Source organism: Lissotriton helveticus, chromosome 10 (genome assembly GCF_964261635.1).
Source record: "Lissotriton helveticus chromosome 10, aLisHel1.1, whole genome shotgun sequence".
NCBI lineage: Eukaryota > Metazoa > Chordata > Amphibia > Caudata > Salamandridae > Lissotriton > Lissotriton helveticus.
The window spans coordinates 802,070,546-802,086,630 of NC_136071.1; the positions used below are offsets into that span (position 1 = coordinate 802,070,546).

A 16,085-nucleotide genomic window follows, 5' to 3' on the forward strand; every position below is an offset into this window, starting at 1 on the left:
TGTCAGTGCGAGACAAGACTCGGGGTTAAAGCATATGAAAAGCTGATTTCCAAATATTGTTTGTAGTCTCTGTTACACCTTTATAAAAAAAAGTAGTTTTTTTCAGTATATTTGCAGAGAAACTAGGAGGATATACTGTATGATACCCAATAACTGTTCCCCTATCTGCTACAGGGATGCGTGCTTTGCTTTATATTGTAAACTGTTCCTCTAGGACCTCTAGGTGTGTACAATGCAGCAACACGCGCGAGCTCCGAGTGCTCCCATATTACACGGATTACGGTTGGAGCCACTCCCTCTGGGGAGGGGCGCGCACACTGGTGAGTACGGTAGCTCCACCAGCATCGAGGGAGGCTCAAGCATTGAGCCCCACGGCTTTAGTTGCACTTCCTGTTTAACACCGTGGGTGAGGAAATGGTGCCTAACCTGCACCTTCTATTATGGACATTTCCGTGAATCCGGCTCCAGGCTCTCCGCTCCGGTCACGGTGAGTATGGCTGGCTGGCGTGGCGCTCTCCGCTCATTTGTGGCGGGTGTACCATGCCCTTTACGCTGCCCCAGCAGCCCCGGGGGCTTCACCTGCTCCCAGCCGCCCTCACCTGCCTGTGCATTTCATGCTCGGGTGGCTGTTGTTGGCGGCGGCTGCATTGGCAGCCGAGAGCGAGCAGCCGGCACCGAGCTCCGGCAGGTGGAGCGGGCTGCTCGGGCACAATAGGGGACTCCCAGCCCCAGACAATGCGGGTTTTCCCGACACTTGCTCCGTAGGCTGCCAATGGGCTTCCCCTACTGGTTGGGTGTTGTTTTTCCAGGTTTACGAGGTCGCTCTTCCCAGTTCCTTTATGTTGTCTCTGTTATTGCATTGAGTCGGTGAGATATTGCAAAACCCTAAGCTAAGGTAACTGTTACTGGTCTGGTGTTTAAATTACTGTGCCTTGAATCTCCCTCTGTCTTCGGTATGTTTTTCTGCACGCTCCGGTGCATTCCCCGTTCAATGAAAGGTGTGTATCTCTTATTTTCAAAACACACCATGCGCCTTAATCTCCGGTCCTGCCTCGCAGGTTCAGGTGAGTTTACCTGAGATGCGACCCCTCCCCTTGCATCTTAAATGGATGTTGTTACAGTAAATGTATTTGAGTGCACGTCACACTAATAAGCAACCTGGAGTTAAGAACAATACGCATGTTTTCATTTGTTTTTATTAATGTTAGAAATCTCTAGGTCCCAGTATCGGGTGAAACCAGCTGTGCATACTTTGTTTTTTTTAACTTTGTATTGTAGTTTTTATTTTTCCATTGCGTGCGCAATGCTCTAAGTGCAGACATTGGTGTTATTATCTGTATATGCAGAAAACGTGTGGTTTGGTAGTCTGTCTCGCACCCGCTACGGGGCAACCACAGATCACTGCGTGTGCCCGTTGTATAAGAAACCCTTCTGTGAACTGCTGACCTTTTCAGGGTTGTCTCCGTGCCTTTGAGCCTGACTGGCACACATCTAGGCTTGTTTGTGTTTTGAAGCGTTACCATCATCCACTCTTGTGCATCTTCAGAACTTGACCTGACACAGACCCCATCCTCCCTTTGTTTATTGTCAGTGGGAGTGAGGTGTGTAAGATGGCTGGAGGCAGTGCTGGGCAGTAGGGTTAGCGTCAGCAACTACATCCCATTTCACAATTCAACCCGCCCCCGTGGGAACACGTGTGTATCTCCTGTGATCTGCATTAATCCCCTGGAAAGGGTTTGAAGAGGCATTCCCAAACCAAGCGCGTTATAAACAACACCGAAGAAGCCGCTGTCGTACACCAACAAACGTGGGGCTATGAATGTAAACATATTTCCACACTCCCTAATTTTGCTTCTTTAGGTCTGGCTTGACAGCGCATCTATTACGATTACCTAGTGTTGTTGCCAATTATTTAAAAGATACTACCCTGGGCGTTGCTGTAATCAGAGATATATAGCTCTCCCACCTCATGCTATTGGCTGTTTGGTGTATGTTTCCACCTTGTAGGACTGTTTAAATTGTAAAGCATGAGGGAATATTTTGCTTATCAGGGGTACGTCAAATGGTCCCCCATCCTGTCTCATATATGCTTTGAGTATAGAAAGCAAAGATCGGTGCTTGCCTCAAATGTCTACTTCATGGTGCTTTGGATTTTTGGCCTTGAGATGCATTGTTTTTGTTGGTGATGTTTGTCTCCAATGGGTTCGACTGTAGTGTGGTTTATGACGTTTCTAAATTATTTTCAAATTACAAGTTTCCAAGCAGTAGCTCGAGTTGGAGTGTACTGAGTTAAGAGGCATCTTAGAGTGACAACGTCGTATTACTTGTAATGTTTGTTATATGGTAGTAAGTCATCACAGCTTTAGTCTTATAATGTGACTGATGACGGACTGTGTTCTTTCATAGCACCATTTTGTTGGTTTAAGGCTTTCAATGGTCTTAAACACATAGCTCCATGCGAGGTCATGTCAGCACTTTGGACGTCTGTGTAATATCCTAATGTTGAATTTTCATAAGTGGCGTAGCAAAAAATAAATGGAACCTCCTGCAAACAGTGAAAATACCCCCACTCCCCCAATCCGCTCAGGCGCCGCACAGTTTGTAGTAACATAGCCCTAATTGGGGCCGATAGCCAACATTCCCTGTCTCCGGTGCCACTGCACCTGCTTCACTGTTCGTAGATGCGCCCCAGATTCTTAGCTCACTCGGTAAAAATGGTGGAAGGGAAGTTAAGCCCCCACCTTTCAAGCACAAACATTGTATCAAATGAGTGGGTTGGAATTAAAACACAGTCCCGTTACTCGCGCTTTGTGTCAAGTTCTACCAGTACCTTACGGCTGTCGTCGTATTCAGAGGAAGACGTGACGCTGGGACATTGAGGAGTCCCTTGGCGGCATGTGCGAGAGGGCTCCTCTCAGAGGGGCAGTCTGGCCTCTCTCTCTCTGTTGAACGAAACACGTGATTTGCTCTGCCCTTGTGACCTCTCTGGTTTCCGTAATCTGGCCTTCTGTCTCTGTCCTTTGTTTTATTCTGGGTCACCTGCTGCCATATTTATAGACTGTTCCTCTCGGGTCTTTGGTCTAACCTAACGCTTCTCATCAGAGTAAGTGCCTCTTGTTCCATCTGAAGATATATGCAGGTTAGCTCATTTTGCAGGGATAATGACCTCAGCCTTGCTTTTCACATATCTTCTTATGTATTCACACATTACACCATCCACAGTGTGTAGTTATACACCATCCACAGTGTGTAGTTATCTCCAGTTTCCGCTTTTATTTGAAATTTGATGGCTGCAGAAATCAACACTTTTTTCAAATGCATTAATATGTGTGTGTGTGTGTGTATGTGTATATATATATATATATATGTATGTGTATGTGTATATATATATATATATATATATATATATATATATATATACACACACATCCCCAGGAATGCAGTTTAACGACGGAATCGCGCTGCATCCTGCTTTACAGCTTTGATTTCTGTTTTCGGCTGTTCTTTTTCAACATGTGCCAATTACTGCCTAAATTGTACGTGAATCTCAAAAACCTATAATTCATTCAGTTCTAGCTAGGTAAGATGATGGTCTTTTACATAAACGCGCTCTCGTTTGTTTACGCAGGAGATGCTGCGCGTGGTAATTACGTCTGGGGTTTTATTCATTCCCCACCCTTCGCAGAACGCACAATACAAGCGGGTGCTAATTACAGGCAAGCGGTGTAGTGTTGTGATAAACAGTCTGCTACTGACATCTGGCCTCTGCCGCCCTGTGTGTGCGGACTCAAACATGGGCGTCATATTCATTAGTGCATCCTTCGTATGACATTGAAGTCTGGTGAAAATGGTGAATTAATTGATGCTAGACTTGGGTCCTTTTCTTCGCACCTTGCACCCTCTAATTCCATCCCCTTTCACTGGCTCCTTTGCTTATGGACTCTTCTTATTCCCACATTCTCTGGAAAATGCCTTCACGGAGGTTCTCTTGTAGCTGTAAAATCTGTTATCTAAATATTGTGTTTGCTACCAAATATAGCTACCTGTTTTTGCCACAGACACCGTTGTAGGCCGACTCCAAGCTGTAGAAAGTGCTTACAAATAAATGCATTTTGTAGTCCTTGTTAGTGCAAGTTTCTTATCAAAAAGCACCCTGTGTCCTACTTTGGGCAATTTTTTTAGTTTATAGTTATTTCTTTTCTCACATGTATACATTTTTCCTGCCTGTGGTGTGTTTTTTTTATTTAATATTTTTTGCCTGTTTTATATGAATTCCTGCAGGGATTGGTTAAGAGTGGAGGTCGCATGCCCATTCAAAATCGTTCTTTTAGTTTTGTATGTTATTGTATTTTAATTACGATTATATAGTCCCTCATATCAGTCAGGACGTCTCAAGTCAGTTCTAGTTGGTCGGACTGGTGTGGGTTTGTGTTGTCACTTATGTGTGAAATGTTTTGGTATTGAATGTGATGACAAGATTTGTGCTGTTACTGTGTCATATGTTAGTGCAGCTTGGCATGTAGTGGAGCTAAGAGGGATGGTAGAATGTTTAAGCTTACAAGGCATTGTTTTTTCTTGTTTGTAAGCAGTGGATTGCAAATAGGACTTATGTGGGATGCATTTTTTGTGTTGCGTATGATGAGCAGTGGTTCTTATTGTGTTAGTGCTCGTATCAAACTCAAAAAGAACAATTGATGGACAGAATGCAGAACAATGTCATACATTCACCCCAGTCCTGAGATCTGGGCCTAAATCCATCATTTTTTTGCTCCCTATTCCAGTTTGAACCCAGCTATATGCAAATCAGTCTTGACCCTGCGCCCAATGGGAACAGTCCAGCCTGAACTGTCAGGCCAGGTCCTCCCTGGACTGGAAACAAGCATCCTAGGACCGGTTTCGGGCTTTCAGCCCTAATGGGCCAGGATAGCTTGACTCCAGTGGCATGAGTGTATGACATTGTTCTGCATTCTGTCCATCAGTTGTTCTTTTTGCTCTTATCAAACTGGCACAATTATGTTGGATGGTAATAACATTCTTCATCAGTACAAGTTGTTTAAGTGCATGTGGGTAGTGACCTACCTTTTTATTATTATGGTTCTTGCTCTTCTTGCACGTTCCCATTGCTCTTAAAATAGCGAAATGGGCTCCGCGTGAACAATAAGCCAAATGTATCAATCAATCAATCAGTGACACTTATAAAGCGCGCTACATACCCGTAGGGTCTCAAGGCGCGGGGGGGAGGGGGTGCCGCTACTGCTCGAACAGCCAGGTCTTCAGCTTCTTCCTGAAGGAGAGGTGGTCTTGGGTCAGGCGCAGGTCGGTCGGGAGGGAGTTCCAGGTCTTGGCGGCCAGGTAGGAGAAGGACCTTCCTCCCGTAGTCGCTCTTCGGATGCGGGGGACGGCGGCGAGGGCGTGGTTGTCTGATCGGAGGTGGCGTTTGGGAGCGTAGAAGTTGACTCGGCTGTTGAGGTAGCTCGGGCCTTGGTCGTGTAGGGCTTTGTGTGCGTGGGTGAGGAGGCGGAAGGTGATTCTTTTGTTGACGGGGAGCCAGTGAAGGTCTCTCAGATGTCCGGAGATGTGGCTGGTTCGTGGGATGTCGAGGATGAGTCTGGCTGAGGCGTTCTGGATCCGCTGGAGTCTCTTCTGGAGCTTGGCGGTGGTACCGGCGTAGAGGGCGATGCCGTAGTCCAGTCGGCTGGTGACGAGGGCCTGGGTGACGGTCTTCCTGGTCTCGGTGGGGATCCACCAGAAGATCTTACGTAGCATGCGTAGGATGTTGAAGCACGCCGAGGAGACGTTGTTGACTTGCCTGGTCATGGAGAGGGAGGAGTCCAGGATGAAGCCCAGGTTGCGTGCATGGTCTGTCGGTTTGGGTGCGGTGCCCAGGGCGGGAGGCCACCAGGAGTCGTCCCAGGCGGAGGGTGAGGAGCCCAGGATGAGGACCTCCGTCTTGTCCGAGTTCAGTTTCAGGCGGCTGGTCGTCATCCACTCGGCTACCTCTTTCATCCCTTCGTGCAGGTTGGCTCTGGCGGCGGCGGGGTCGTTGGTCAGGGAGAGGATCAGCTGGGTGTCGTCGGCGTAGGAGATTATGCTGAGGTTGTGTTTGCGTACGATGGCCGCGAGGGGGCTCATGTAGACGTTGAAGAGGGTGGGGCTCAGAGATGATCCTTGGGGGACGCCGCAGATGACTTCGGAGGCCTCTGACTTGTACGGTGGTAGGCGGACTCTCTGCGTTCTTCCGTCGAGGAAGGAGATGATCCATTCCAGCGCCTTGTCCTGGATTCCGCTGTTGCTGAGGCGCCGTACTAGGGTGCGGTGGCAGACCGTGTCGAATGCCGCGGAGAGGTCAAGGAGGATGAGGGCCGCTGTTTCTCCATTGTCCATCAGGGCTCGGATGTCATCGGTGGCGGCGATGGGGGCGGTCTCGGTGCTGTGATTGGCTCGGAAGCCGGACTGTGATGGGTCGAGGGATCCGTTCGTCTCGAGGAAGGCGGCCATCTGCTTGTTGACGGTCTTCTCGATGACTTTGGCTGGAAACGGGAGGAGCGAGATGGGGCGGTAATTCTTGAGGTCGGTGGGGTCCGCTGTTGGTTTCTTGAGTAGAGCGCTGAGTTCGGCGTGTTTCCAGCTCTCAGGGAAGATGGTGGTGTCGAAGGATGTGTTGATGATGTCCCGCAGGTGGGGTGCGATGACAGCGTCGGCCTTGTTGAAGACGTGGTGAGGGCAGGGGTCGGTCGGTGATCCGGAGTGGATGGAGTTCATCGTGCGGATGGTGTCTTCGGTGCTGATCGGGGTCCAGGCGTGGAGGGTGGTGGTGGGGGGTGGTTGCTCGGTCATGGTGTGCGTTGGTTGGTTGTTGAAGCTGTTGTGTATGTCCGCGATCTTGTTGTGGAAGTATGAAGCGAGGGAGTTGCAGAGGTCTTGCGATGGGGTGATGTCGTTGTTTCCTGCGCTGGGGTTGGAAAGCTCTTTCACGATGTTGAAGAGTTCCTTGCAGTTGTGTGCGTTGTTGTCCAACCGGTCCTTGAATGCTGTTTTCTTGGCGGCGCGGATCAGCTGGTGGTGTTTCCGGGTGGCAAGTTTGAAGGAGGTCCTGTTGTCCGGTGTTGGTTCCCTTCTCCAGACTTTCTCGAGGGCTCGGCAGTTCTTCTTGGAGCTCTTGAGTTCGTCGGTGAACCATGGGGCCTTCTTGCTGCCGGGTCTGCTGGGCGGGGTCCTCAGTGGGGCGAGTTCGTCCGCGCAGTTGCTGATCCACTTCGTGAGGTCGTCGGCGGCCTGGCTGGGGTTCGCTGAGCTGGCAGGAGGGTGCTGGCTCAGGGCGGTGGCGAGCTGGTCTGCTGTGATCTTGTTCCAGCTTCTGCGGGCGGCCTGTTGCTGGTGTTGGTGGGTCGTCGTTCTCTTGAAGGTGAAGTGGACGCAGCTGTGGTCCGTCCATTGAAGCTCTGTGGCGTGGCTGAAGTCGATGTCTGTGCTGGAGGAGAAGACTGGGTCGAGTGTGTGTCCGGCGAGGTGGGTGGGGGTGGACACCAGTTGCTTGAGTCCCAGGTTGGCGAGGTTGTCGAGCAGGGTGCTGGTGTTGCGGTCGTTGTTGTTCTCCAGATGGAAGTTGAGGTCTCCCAGGAGGATGTAGTCAGCGGAGGGGAGGGCATGCGGGCTGACGAAGTCGGCGATGTCCTCGCTGAATTGCGTGCGTGGTCCAGGGGGTCGGTAGATCAGGGTGCCTCTGAGGGTGGTGTTCGGGTTGGTGTGGATCTGGAAATGAAGGTGTTCGGCGCTGGTCAGGGTGTTGTCGGTGCTGGTCGTGAGACGGATGGTGCTCCTGTGGATGATGGCGATGCCTCCTCCCATCTGGTTGGCGTTTCGGTCCCTCCGGACGATCTTGTAGCCCTCCGGGATGGCGATGGCGATGTCGGGAGCTGAAGAGGCGTTCATCCAGGTCTCCGTGAGGAAGGCAACGTCAGGGGCTGTGGTGTCGAGCAGGTTCCAGAGCTCGATGGCGTGTCTGTGGACGGAGCGGGTGTTGAGCAGGATGCACTTGAGGTGGGTGCTGCTGGTGTTCGACTTGGCGGGTGCCAATGTAATGTGTACGCTATATTACAGTGGGTACTGTGTGGTACAACATTAAGCCACAACTTAAACAGTGGGTTAATAAAGGCTTCTCAGTGCGCAAGTTGACTTATCTGGTATTGGCGCACACTGTTGTGGTAGATTAGTATTCTAACATAGACACTGTGCAGTACCTGACCCATGTGTATTCTGGCCTAAAGAATAGCTTTTAGGACTCGCTTGGACAGCGCATGCATTGTCTCTATTAAAGACCATTTTGTGTTCTAACAGTAGGCTCAGAGGCTGCCAATTGCTGGGTTTTGTGGTCACTCAATTGCCTGCTTCTTGTTGGTCAACTGCCTTGGGCTTCCCCCTCACCGCCGCCAATTGCTGTGTTTTGTGGACACTCATTTGCCTGCTTCTTGTTGGGCAACTGCCTTGGGCATCCTCCTCACCGCCCCATATACCAATTCCCTCCCTCCCAGTTGCCTCCTGTCCTGCAAGCAATACAAAAAAAATAACACTATAACACGGTCAGGGCTAGCAGTTTGATAGACACTTTTAATTTTTTTTTACTTTGTCATGCTGCACAACAGTCATGAAACATGGCCAGAAGACCTTGACAGTCAGTAGCTCTTTCGTGGGAAAGTCCTTTTGGCTTTGCCAATAATGGTTTTAATGTTGAGCTTTGTGCTAGGGATTTTGCTGGTTTGTGATGCTGTAAATTACAACTGTCACTATTATCCAACTCAATACATACACTTTTTTAGTGTTTTTATTTTATTGCTTTGGGAAGGCAAAAGAACGAGTTCGCTTCGTGGGATTTGTACCTGTTCTCGTCTAACATATACACAAATGCGCATATGAGCAGTTAAGACATAGCTCACTGAGCTATCTTATCATGCAGGCCGCTGTGCTTGAGAGCTAGCTAGCCTGTACTTAGGAAAAGCTTTAACTTGGGTCTTTATTTTGATGACTCCACCTTTAACCTCTCAACGTGCGAGGACAGCAGCTAGTCAATTGGTAACTCAGCTGGGTGTGTAGCTGGTCCTCAACATTTTCCAAAATGATGGATAGATATTTTGACAAAGAAGTGGTGACTTCCAGTATTGATACTATGTGGTGTATTCCAGTAAAATCTTCAGTCTTGCTTTGAATACTCGAAGTCTCTAAAAATGAGGGCTGGTAAGGTTTTTCTTTAGGTCCTGCAATCCTCTAATTGCGTCATTTCAAACATCAGTGCCAGGTATTATGGGAAATGGAGATGCGGCTCCCCCACCACTCGACCTCCAGCAGCGAAAAGTTGCATATGGCTGACATGTCTTAACAATAAAGAAATGTATTTGCAGCTGAAATGTAACTAGTTTACAATAGTCCCGAGACCTTCAGCATAGTAAATGTATTGTTCTGTCTGCCGCTCTCCATGGAAGTCTGCGGTCACCTTCTGGATTTGTAGAAGGCAAAGTATGAAACAATTAATTGTCTATATTAAGCGTTCAGACGGGAAGTTGCTCTCTGTGTTTCTTTTTATAACAAGAATCAAACTTTTCTCGGATAATTCAGACCAATGTCCTGCAAGCTTAATCCATGTCTTCTCCAAATCTAAAAAAAAAGACATTGTTTCCAGCCTTACGAATTTTTAGAATTGAACATTCGCCTTTCCTTGGCCTAAAAACTGCTCATGATGGCACTGAATGTGTTCCCGGTCTCCATTGGCCCCAAAGAGCTGGTACTTTCTGGGCCCATTAGCACTCGGAGAGCAATGGTAATCTCCGGTCGCTCTGGGGTATTCTTAGTCCCGTCCTGCTAGTGCTGGTGTCATTTTTACCGTAGGTTAACCCTACTACAGGTGTCCTACTGTACTTGATATTGTCCTACTGTTCTTTGCACTGTCGGAACATTTGCTCTCTTTATAAGGGGGCTGCAATTAGTAGCCGCAGGAAAGTTTTACTGTCCGGTTCTTCTTCCGTGCTGTAGCATTCAGAAAACCAGTTGTGGTTGTGGGTGCTAAATATTTCCGTTTTTTTAAGTATGGTTACATCCATGAACCATAGTAGTATTTTTGTCTGGTACATGACATATATACGATCTCTTAGTTACCTTAGAGTACCGTTTTTGTTAAATCCTGGGCTTCCAACATTGGTCCACAAAGGCTGAAGCCATGCCAGATTGTCAACATATGCACAACATCAATTTACATGGAATGAACACAGATGAAAATCATTTACATAATCGGATGATGTCACATTTTCACTTTCTTACCTTTGTAGACCAACTTTGGAAAATCCTGCTTTCAAATGCTCAAGTGTTGGAGATGAACCACATACAATGTTTATTTTTCCTTCTCTTGTTGTATTATGTACACATAAGAGCAGTGCCTGTGAGTCCTGTAAATCTAGCCATTCTCTGGAAACAACGTAAACTACATCTAAATGTGTCAAAATGAAGCAGATATATTCCATATTTAAATGTGTTGGCCACCTAAGGGCACATTACTACCATACATTGGCTTGCTTTCACCTCCTGAATAAGTAACTTAGTTCTGGAGACTTTACTTCACTGCACAGTGGTTAAATGATATAGGCATTGCCACTGCTATGAGCATTGGTACACAGATGTGTCTCTGTAAATTACCTTAAGCTTAAAAGAGTGCATCTCTGAGTATTAATGCTTTCCAATTGCCGCCGTCTGTTGCTACATTCTCAATGTGTCTTCCCAATTCTACTCGCTGTTGTTCGTATTGAATATTATTCGACGGTATTTTCATGGTAGATTTTTTTTCCACACTCCATCTCATATAGTCACAGCCCCCTCCCTTTAGGATAGACTTTCCTTTCCAAAAATAAAAAGAACATTAAAGGATCGCCGTAGATAAAACGAACTGGACCCGTTTATCAGTTTTAGAATAAGAGTGTCAATGTCCTTTGAAATTTTAAGAATTACTGTGTAAGATGTGAAATAAAGTGATAGAACTTTGCATGTGGGCCCCAAACATAGATCTTGATGAATCCTCGGTTTATAGCGTCCAGGCAGTTCTTAGCAGCTATCTTCCACCCCTTCCGTACACTGGGTGGAATGGACCCTTAGAGAAGCACCCATTGTTGCGAGCCTTTATTATTCACAACTGTGTTTCTCTCATTGAGCACACAAATAAAATACCCATGTTAGATATAAAGGATTTTGGGACTTGTAGTTACATTATTTTATCCTCAGTTGTATGATAGAACCACAAGTGGCTAAACCACTCGTGCCTCTACCACGCAACCCTTAATTAAAAAAAAAAGTACCCCTGACCTCCAGACCTAAAAACTACACATGACACCCCTGAAAACTATCCCCACACCTGAAAACGATCCCCACCCCAGACATGAAAACTAGCCCGAACCCCCCAGCCCTGAAAACTACCCCCAACCCCCAGTCCTGAAAACTACCTCCAAACCCGAAAACTACCTCCAACCCCCCCAGCTCTGAAAACTACCTCCAATCCCCCAGCCCTGAAAACTCCTTCTGATGCACCCCAGCCCACAAAACTAGCCCGACCCCCACCCCACCCTGACCCACTCCCAGCCCACAAAACCACCCGACCCACACGCCAGCCCACAAAACTATCCCTGACTTACCCCAGCCCACAAAACTAACCCCAGCCCACAACTACACCCAGCCCCACTTAACTCACTGCTTCCTGCTTCCATCCGCAGCAGACAGAAGCTTTGCCTTACCCACACAAATGCGTGGTTAAGGCGAGCATGGTCTAGCGTGTGGAGTTGGAACACTTATGGTTTAGACCGCAGTGTTCCAACTTTTTCCCGTTCTCCTCTTAGCAATGAAGTATACTAGATTTCAGTAATATGGGGATTTTTTTGTATAAATGGCGACCACATGTAAGGGTCACAGATTGTGTGGTATGTACGGGAGTCTTTCTTCTTCCCTCCCAATTCATTTGCTTTATTCTTCGTTAATCTTGAAAAACCCTGTCATCAACAGGTTGTACATTGTCATGGAAAAAAAATGCATACCTAAGGTCACAAACTGTGGTAGATTTGTGCGTGTGCCTCTCAATATTTTAGTTATATTGCCTATTTTATCACCTTAAAATATTTACCGTAAGTATTGAGAAACATTGATTTTTACTTGAAGCAAATACAATGCTCAAACTTCAGAATAAATGCTAGAGATCAAAGATTGAAATGTTTCGTTATGTTTAGAAATGTTTTTATGGGTATTTATGTGGAAGTTTTTGACCCCATGTGTTTGTTACAGATCAAACCTCAGCTTTCATAAAGTGGAGTGCTCAGATTGTCCTCTTTGGGCATATGATCTAGAGTGCTACACAACATGGTGGCCAGTAAGTGAATCTCCCACTAGATCTTGCCGTTTCAGCATTTGGCGCCCATTTTGGTTCTAAATAGTCACAACAGGGTGACTTGCATCCTCGTCTTTATTCAGGAGTTTCTAGTACTCGATAGCTGTTTTCGACCACCCGCTCCATTAGACGCAGTTCATTCCCGTTGTGGCCCCAACAATGTATTATTAACGTACAGCTGCAACCCAAAGACATGATTCTGAATAATTAGTGCAAGGGGTCCTACTTAGTTGTGAAATGTAGATGTAGATCGCTTTGGAAGAGCGAATATAGTTTCCAATCTGAACTTGCTGAGTTCTGTGGAAGAGCCTTAATCAGGTTGAGTTTTTTTATTTTTTTTTTATTTTTCAAAAACCTTTATTAAGGAAAGTCAGGACAGACACATTACACTGTGCAACACTGCAGCTCAAATCGACAAAGTACAGATCAAGTCAAGCATTTGGTAACAAGTAGACTACATCTTACAGCTGCTAGAAAAACGTGAAGGTTGAGATCACTGCTCCACCACACTGAGATCCCTCCCCCCTAAGGGGAAAACACATACGATAATAACAGTGGGAAATACCAAAAGGCGGAGCGCCTATAGAAAGGGAGGAGGCAGCGGCCGCCGCGGGCACAGGGCCGGCGGGGAGCGCGGGAGAGACAGTGCCACTGGAGTGGGAACGGGAATGGAGATAAGTAACCAGAGGGCCCCAAATGTCAACAGTTCGGGACCTGGCAGGCAATACGTCCCAGAACTCAGATAGGAGAGTCTGACACCGAGAGGCGTCCTCCAGCCAGCTCTCAGCCCTCGGAGCAGCCCGACGAACCCAACACATAGCCACCCTGCACCTAGCCAGGACCAGCAGCATCGAAATCACTTAGAAGTTTGTGCTTAAATAATGCAGTTGCTAAAGTACCCCCGGTACATCTCACTGGAATTCTCTAGCGTTTACTATTAGAAGTATAGTATAACTCCTGCCTTTAAGAAAGGCCATGCATAAAAACATTGCTGTTGCTCGTTTCTGATTGGTTTCTTCTTGTAGTTTCAACACTTATTGCCACGCTCTTGTGTTTTTAGTGCTATATAAGCTAATTGAGAGCTTGGTCTATGAACATTTCAAGGTAATGCAGACCATGCAGAAGGTATCCAGCTACCCTGGGCATGAGTTGGACTCCCCTACTTTAAATTTCATAGAACATGTGATGGGTTACGTGCGCTTGAAGGCCTTTCTGTGTGTATAAAAAATGAGTGCTAACAAGGGGTTTTATTTAGTGACACCTTACTTACAGGTAATTGGTCTATTTCTCATTGGATGTTTTCGTGACCTACTCAATACAATTGAGACCTGTACTTAAAATTAAATGTTGTCACTTTTAATTTTGACCAAGTGGTAAAAACTCAAAAGAAAAAGAGCTACACGGGAAATGGTTTTCATAGAAATATTATTTTATGTAAAGTTTTCTTCATCAAGGGTACAGTTATAAAAACAAATCAATAAACAAACAAATGGACAAGAATTTTAGCAAATTATCCTTTGGTCCACTTGTGTTGTGTTCCACTCAATATTGATACATGACAGCTTATCCTGTTAAATATATACAAAGATCTCGCTGTGCATAACAAATCAGGTGTCACTAAATAAAACCCCTTGTTAGCACTCATTTTTTATACTAAATTGAAGCCCAAGCTCGCAAGGGTATATTGGGTCACCCACCTCTATTAAATTGTTTCTGTGTGTAAGCAGGTATTTGACCATATTATAATAAGGTACTGTGAACCCTGAGTTTACGTTTTGCTATCTCTAGAGCAGACTCAGTCCCCAGTAAGTATCCACCTAAAAGCTAAACTTTGTTCCTGACATTGAATAACAGACGTACTCCTTTAAAAAGCAATTATTTTTCTTTTTTACCAGGCGGTCTCGGAGACTGGCCCGTCACTGCCAGACTGCCCAGTTTTGTGAACCCTGATTGTGTGTGCCTTTCTTTGATCCTTTGAGGTTTCTTTTGTGTGAGCTAAGTTGTTAAAGGTTCTGTTGTCTGGATTTTCTGCCTATCCAGGTCGAGTAACTAAAAGGTTCAGCTAACTGACCAATTTACAAAGTAATTTCTTAAGTGTAAAATGGATCCATTGTTGATCATCCTTTTAAACGTGTTTCTCTCTTACACAATTTCACGGCTGAGGGTTTTCATGAGAGCAGTGGTTTATTATTGATTCTGAACAGGAGCTGGAGCTTGTAGTTTCAAGCTGTGACAAGAAAACCTATATTGATTCCTTGAATTTATGTATGTTTCCATACCAGTGTTTGGATGATTGGCCGCTGTAATTTTTAAGAACCACATTAAATGAAAGGCAAAGTCTCCTTGTCGCTGCCAGTGACCTTTAAGTTTCCATTGAATGATGACTGTAAATTGTTTAATGTGCAGGTTTTTTGAAGAATTTCCCAAAAAAACGCAAACAGTCAAATTCAAGGAGAACCACATATACCAAATTATACATGGTACGGTAATTTCATAAACTAAATCACACTGGTGCTTACAAATGAAACCTTATAAGTTCAAAAGCACCCACAAGAATTTGTAAACCACTCTTGTTAACAACCAAGAAACTTGATACAGCTGGGGGGCATGCAGGTCTCACCAAGTTCTGGTCACTCTTTTTCTTGTTCAGTTTGGTATTTTTGAAATCCTTTTGATTTGTCAGTTTTCACTTTGGATAGTGTCTAGTGGCATAGTGGATTTTGTTGACCAGTGGTGCCGGGCGTTTTTCACTTTTCCATCATGGTTTACAGAAAAGATATTGAAAGGCATGTAGATATTACTTGGACCTAAGACTTAACTAATGCGAAAATGTAATTAACTGCGATGGGTGAATTTTCGAAATTCCAGAGTGCTTAGAGGACAAGCTGAAATGCATAGGGATTCTGTGCAGAATTTGACAATTTCATCTGTAGTACAGATATGATTGTTGAGCCCCCTTAGGCCTGGGCAGAATTCTCAGGAGAAATTCAGAATTCTGCAGTAATGTAATTTTTTTTTAAAACAGATTTTATTGATTGAACACACATATTATGCAAATCTCTGTCATCCAGAGTCTACTGCCATCATCAATTTGTCAGTACAGCTTCAGCAGTGTTCATATGCATAGATATACAATAACACAATGCAAGGAAAGAAACTAAATAATAGACATAGCACCCCCCCACCCAATCCCACCCCCCATGCACCGCTACTCGCTCTATACGCAGCTTAACGACCATATATACAGCATGCCATGTACTCTAGCCACCAACCGTGGTACCATATAGTCCAACACTTCAGGGAGACCGGAGGGCCCCTTCTTCTGGCGGGGAATCCAAGTCCAGCCCACGGTAGTCTGCCCACCGCTTCCAAATTTTGTAGTGCTTTCTGGGACAGCCCCTGGCCAGAAAGACCGGTTTCTCCAGACCCATGCAGAAGTCCATCCCATTCTTCCAGGCAGCTAATGACGGGGCCTGGGGCGCCTTCCATGCCTTTGCAACGTCTCGTTTCGCCAGCGTGAAGCTGAGCAGCAGGAGATGGCGCTTATACCTGTTGCCCCAACCCCTGCCATTACATGCAATAGGACAAGCTTAGGATCCCTCTGGAGCTCCCAGGCCAATACCTCATTCAGGCATCGGAACACCCCATCCCAGAATCTCTGTAGCGCTAAGCACTC

The 16,085-nt window shown here is 46.2% G+C and overlaps 1 protein-coding gene across 1 annotated transcript in view; it reads left to right on the plus strand.

The window, feature by feature from the left end:
• Positions 1-326: 326 nt before the first annotated feature.
• Positions 327-16,085, plus strand: part of MPP7 (MAGUK p55 scaffold protein 7) — a 1,171,941-nt gene continuing 1,156,182 nt past the window's right edge. Inside the window, exon 1 of the mRNA XM_078663396.1 lies at positions 327-487. The gene's annotated coding sequence lies outside the window, so the exon portion shown is untranslated. The remainder of the gene's footprint in view (positions 488-16,085) is intronic.